Raw genomic sequence first — 6319 nt, forward strand, 5'->3', positions numbered from 1 at the left:
CCCGCCCCCGCAACCCCTATCGCAGCTGAGAGACAGGCGGCAGGGCCCGAAGTTTAACTTTAAGGTCTTAAAGGGAAATAAAAGCCCCGTAGTGAAGGGAGAGGGAATTGTTAAGGATAATATGAAGGAGTGGGATTTCTCATTCGTTTGTCTGCGAGGGATATCCCAGCCAAAGTTTCTCTATACATCAAAGGGCCGCCGCAAATAAAAGCACACTTGTCAGGGGCGAACAAACTGCCTCCTTTGTGCATTCTAGCAGCCAAATTCGGTGACACAAAGCCTTTGGATGTACTACACTGCAGAGACACACTATTCAGATGACATGCTTTGCTCTCTGGTGGTTTGCTGTGTGCCTTTGTCTGCGGCGGCCAGGACAGGTATATAATATCACTGGATCAAAATCCTTTCAGCCCCTTTTAGCCCCCTGTTAAAGACTCCCGTTTCACCCTTCCTCCGTGCACTCCACCATTCTTTCTTTTCTTAAACAAAGTAAACTTGATGCAGCCAGATAACACTTGCAGCCCCCAGGCCTAATGCCCAAAAATGAGTCTCGGGTTCTTTCAGGTTCCGACCAAAGCGCCTCGGACAGACGGCGGTCGGACGGGAGAGGGAGCACATGTTTCACCGTCGCCTGGGGGAACACTTCCCTCCAAACCCTTTAAACATCTGTCATCTGCATTTCCAGCTTTGATATAAATCTATCACCTGGAAGGATAAACACCTTCCCACTCTGCCCCCCCACCAAACGTACAGGCACTGAGATAACACACACACACACACACACACACACACACACCACCAAAACTATTCCCTTCATCAAGTGTCACTCTGCGGGCCCCTAATTTGCTTAAACCGCCTGAATTATCATTTGCTTGTCATATTTCTTTTGGACCATTTTAGAACCGAGCCCAAACTTTGAAAAACAAAAACAACTGGACAAACATTTTGAACACGAAAAAAAAAATCGTAACGCCCCAAGGTTGCCTAAATGGAACCGCTGTTTGTGTCCCTGTGTCGGATCCTGAATATTTAACGCTTCAATTCACCCAAACAGATACTTCTGTGGCTTCCCCGCAAGGCTCCCTCCCACCTGCCTGCCATGTTGTTCTGGCCGTTCTTTATCTCCGAACGTACAAAGTCATTATGTTTTGTTTTTTTTTCCTGAATTGTCGTGATGGATATCCCAAAAACACCAAACAAGATTCATTCTGATATGAAGGCGGAGTTGAACAGTGATTTATCGAGACGTTAGATCACGTGCAGGATCAGGAAGACCACGAAAAGTCAAAGTATTTACGCTTCAAATCCATTTTTCGGGTCACGAAAGGAACTCAAAACAAAATGCCCAAACGATTAAAATGGACCCTCGTTGTCGTGTTCGTCCCACACGCGCCCACAGTTTTCCCCACCCGTGTCTACTCCTTTGAGCGCTCGGCGTATTTATCCACGGCACGTTTCAAAGCGACACGATAATCATCGGCGAGGAGGAAAGAAAAAAAACGAACAAAAAAAATCCCCCCCCCAAATAACCCGCAAATGACGTCACATTTTTCAAGGTGGATGTGGAAGGAGTGTGGATCAACAAACGTGATGTGGCATTTATTTCATTTTTCTTTTAACCTTCAACCTTACGGCTGCACCTGAGCTCGCATTGACCGGAGCCGCCGCACATTTTCGACATGTTTAAAAAATAAAAAATAAAAATAAAAAGAAGCAAGTCTCGGAGTGAATGCAATGACTCATCACCAGGGTCATTTGCCTTTCACTGAAAAAGAGTGTGGGTGTCTCACTAACTTGCAGATATACGATGGTTATTGTTCTGCATCATTGAGGAGCTAAATCGGAAAAGGGGGAGAAAAGGGGGGGGAAACATCAAATCTCCACCGGCAAATAATGAAACGTTCACCGTCTCCCACACTCGAGTAAGACGGTGCGGATGCAGATAAATGCCACGCTGTTATTATAGATTTAACCTGCTTGTAATGAAAGAAAGAAAATAACCAAAAGCGGAACGCCGCAGCAATCTAAAGTGGTGCACGTTGCATTCTTTGCTCTTTAAACTTTTCCCCGGCTCGTCTCGCTTCTCTTTTAGTCCGTTCAAACAAATTTGACAGAGGCGTGTTAGGCTCTGAAGAGAACAACCTCAAATTTCTACAATCTACCTTTAAAGATATCAACTTGAGCTAAATTAACCTTTGGTGTGATTAGGCCTCAGCGTTGGAGCCGATGGAGCCCCCTTTTGAGCCACTCTGAGGGACGCGGCACCGCATGGGCTTTGAAGTTTGGGTGGATTGAGACGCGGGGGCTTGTTGATGTGATAGATTTCCCGGGAAATACATTTTTTTTTTTTTTTGATTCGTTCTCCCTTTCTCAGCGACTAGAACGATAAATTCACTGCGCTATTTTAAAACCCTATAAGGGGCGGAGCTATTGGAGTCCATAGACGTGTCGACGGAGTCGGCCGTCTTCATATACGACCCTGTACATGTGCTTCCTGTCATTTGCAGGAGAAAATGTTAAATGCAAATTATTATTATTATATATTTTTTTAAAGGTATTTTGAATCAGGTGATATTTAATTGAAACACACAATATAACAAATTCAAGATCATTTTTAAAAATATATTTATATATTTTAACCCCCGGCATATCCCAAAAGTCAGCCGGTGTGCTCGCACTGGCTCTGCTAATGGTGGAATGTTTATCTGCAAAGGTACCTGCATGATAGAGGCCAGTCCCCCGAGGATGAGTCATCCAGGCTCCATACATTTGAGGTGGGCTTGGCTACGCTCCGAGCCGGGGAGCGTGCAACACTGCTGAGCCATCACAGCTCCACTGATTTTCTGTCACATTCTTTTTTTTTTAACACCTCCACCAGACATTACCTGGTGAAGGAGATGGTTTGTAAATCCAGCCCCCCCTCCCCACTATAAATACGGCCTACAGTCCTGTCAATTGATAGAACAATTTAGTGTTTTTCGCCACCGCATTGCCGCTCCAGTTTCCATAATGTGGCCGTGACTCTTCGCACAGCAAATTAAGACTGGGATTCATTCTATTTTATTTTTGGCCAAAGAAGGCTATTTTTCTGAACTGAGGTACAATTCCAATCTGTGCATGCATCATTCAGATGAAGAATTTAATCACATCAATGGTTTTATGAGCTGCAACTGTAAACTGTAAAGTAATTAGGGTTATCATGGCTATCATGCAAAGTTTATTTTTTATTTTTTATTGATATTGCCTAATATATATGTAATATCTTGGAAGTATAAAAATTTGTAGCTACTAAGGGCCCAGGGGTAAATAACCCTAAATGGAGACCAAAACAATATTCTCTTGCCTTCAACAGAGACTTTCTACTATCTCTTATTCCAATTGAATGCAAGGGAAAATATGTAAATAGCATTCCAACACATCCTACAAAAACACTGCTTATCAGGATAACAGAGCATCACAGACATCCATCGGTGTGTGGGATGTGGAGGCTTTACCTTTTTTCGTGAACACAGGTGCTTGATCAGGGATCTGCCCGTTGGAACAATGTCTCCCCAAAGACGCCCCAAATTCAAAGCCCTTAATACCTGTTAATGTGCAGAAAGCTCTATTACTTTATTACCCAGTGTTGCATGCGTTGGACCTGGAACCAGCTCGGTCTCCGCCGCCTCCATTGGTGTTATTTACATGTCAAATCAAGGGTGCATTCCTGGTATTTCCATAAACATAATTTAAATATTTGCATTAGGCATCACGGTACAGTGAACTGCGACCAACTCTTGCCCTGCCTCCTCTCCTTAGAGCCGCGTTCTGACCTTGACTTGAAATAATCTTTAATTTCCTATTATTCCTACCGTCTCTATTTTGTTCAAATGCACCGAAAACCAACAGCATAACAGCAAACGCTGGGCCTGGCGACCTAGGGGACATGAACTCACCGCACGCAGATCCAACTGTGACTCAATAATGGATTGTTTTATTGTTTAAATACAGTAATGGGTGAAATCATCCTTTTGGGAAAGACGACAGAGAGGACAAAAAGGAAACTCATCTTTGTTGACTCCCTCAACAAGGAGCAAACAAACGCAAGTGAGTGAATCGCTTTGGAGTGATATCACTACCGGTAAAAAGGGAAAGAAAGAAAAAAAAAAAAAGCTAATAACGGTGGCTGACTATTTATGAGCCCACATGGGTATGTCGTACCAAAGTGAAATATTGCTTTAAGATATCAGCTTCTCTAATTAGTCAGGGGACAAAAGGATCACAGCTGTGACGTGCAGCTTTGTGGGAGTCAGGAGCGTCGGAGGAGGGATCTCATATGCTCATACGTGTGTGGGAGTTTGTACATCTCCTCCTCTCAACGCGGAAAAGGACGGCGCTCTTAAACTCCCGGAACCCCGGAAGAGAAACCGTGCTCTCTCAAGTCCGTTTGGGACAAAATGTGCATGCGTTTCCCCACTCAAATCCCAGCAGTCGTCTCTCCTAGAAATAGATGATTTAAACTCTTAAAAAAAAAAAAAAAAAAGGAAAATGACAATGGTACAGGATTCGAGGAGACACAGCAGCTACAAACACCTCAGGATTCACTCCGACAACAGACTGGAATGATTCATAAAGCTGCAGACTGGACTGCTATGACGATATTTTTATTGCCTTTAAATGGCTTCAAATGTGTTATAAAAATAAAAAAAAAATAAAAAAAAAAATAAAATAGAAAGGTTTAACAAATATTTTTTTCCCCTCTTGAATGAAGGGGTTGGGTAGAAAATAAAGGAAACTAATTTCACCCAATGTGCTTGAATGAATTGGCATTTGAGGCATGACAGCTTCGTGTAGTGACTTGATTTCATGTGCTCTTTCTTAAAGTGGAAGCAGCAGCTCAGTCAACGTGATCGCCACTAAATAATACAAAAATAGAGTTTCCAACTTTGTGACGCATTTGCACAGGTATTCTCCCCCCACCCCCCCCAACAAATCACAACACATAACATGTAACGTCTCTAAGGAAGGCGAGATAAAACAATGGGTCCGACATGATCTGAGATTCTACCTGCAGTTGCTAAGCAACATCCACCTCTAACCTCTCAGCCTGTCCCATTGGTCAGCAGGAAAAACGCACAACACCTCCCATTGGCTCAGAGAAAGTTAATAAACTTTAGCCAAGACCTGCCTCCTTGTGTGCTCTCTCTCTCTCTCTCTCACACACACACACATACACGCGCGTGCACACACACACACACACACACACACACACAGAATGAAGATTCTTGTGAATGGTAGCAGGAGAGGGTGTCTTGCTTGCGCAGTACAGTGCTGATATATGCATTGAGCTCCTGAGCTAAAAATAAAGATCACACCGAATGCTGTTCTGCTGAAAGTTGCAAGACACAATTCAAAGTGACAAGTCTGGTCCTCTCCAGACAGAGGCCCCGCTCTCAACCTGTATTTTTATCTTTAGGAGTCCATTTTTAGTACCAAAATGTAAGTAAAAAGCAGACGTTAGTTTCTCAATTATTGAAATTTGATCGATTTAAATATCCAGCTGTAAATTCGGAATACTCTGAGTGCATTTAACGTGAATTTTAAAACGTTTTGGATGAATAATGTAGATGTTTAATGTCTCCTCTTTTTTTTTTTTTTCCTTCCCAATTTAGTGAAAATATTACAGTCACACGTTCAGCTATTGCTTTCTCAAATCACTGCACAAAGGTGGTAGATCAATTCAATGATTAAAAAAACAAAACAAAGAAACGACTGAATATGAAATGCTTCTCAAATCAATAGTAAATTAATAAGGGATACAATAGCACAAATATTAATGGAAGGATTTATTCATGACAAAAATGAGACGTAAAATGACAGCATGTCTAAAAGACTATAACACTCACATATTTTGTCTTAATTAGATTCCAAAAATGGAAAAATGTTAAGTATAATTTACTCGAAAAGAAACATCAAAGAAGATTAGTCCCCTATTTAATTTTAATCATTCATACTTCCACAGGTCTCACAACAGATCCCTGACATTAGCTGCCCTGGGTCATTTCTCTCCTCTGTTGTTTCATTGTACAAATACACATTTTGGGGTTCAGGTAGGCACCAAAATGAAAAGCCTAAACAAAAGAAAAACAACTAAACGGGTGACAATATATACAAGACAAACAAAAAAGCCCCATGCTGGTTGAGCCCAAACACTGACTACAAGGATGAATGAACATATAAACTGATACCTCGGGATACAAAGTCAGCCATGTTAAAAGAGATCATGACTTAGTCGGTCGGTGGGAAAACTTCTTTTGGAAAGATGAGAAGACAATAAACG

Source organism: Zeus faber (genome assembly GCF_960531495.2).
Source record: "Zeus faber genome assembly, chromosome: 3".
In the NCBI taxonomy this organism is placed as follows: Eukaryota; Metazoa; Chordata; class Actinopteri; order Zeiformes; family Zeidae; genus Zeus; species Zeus faber.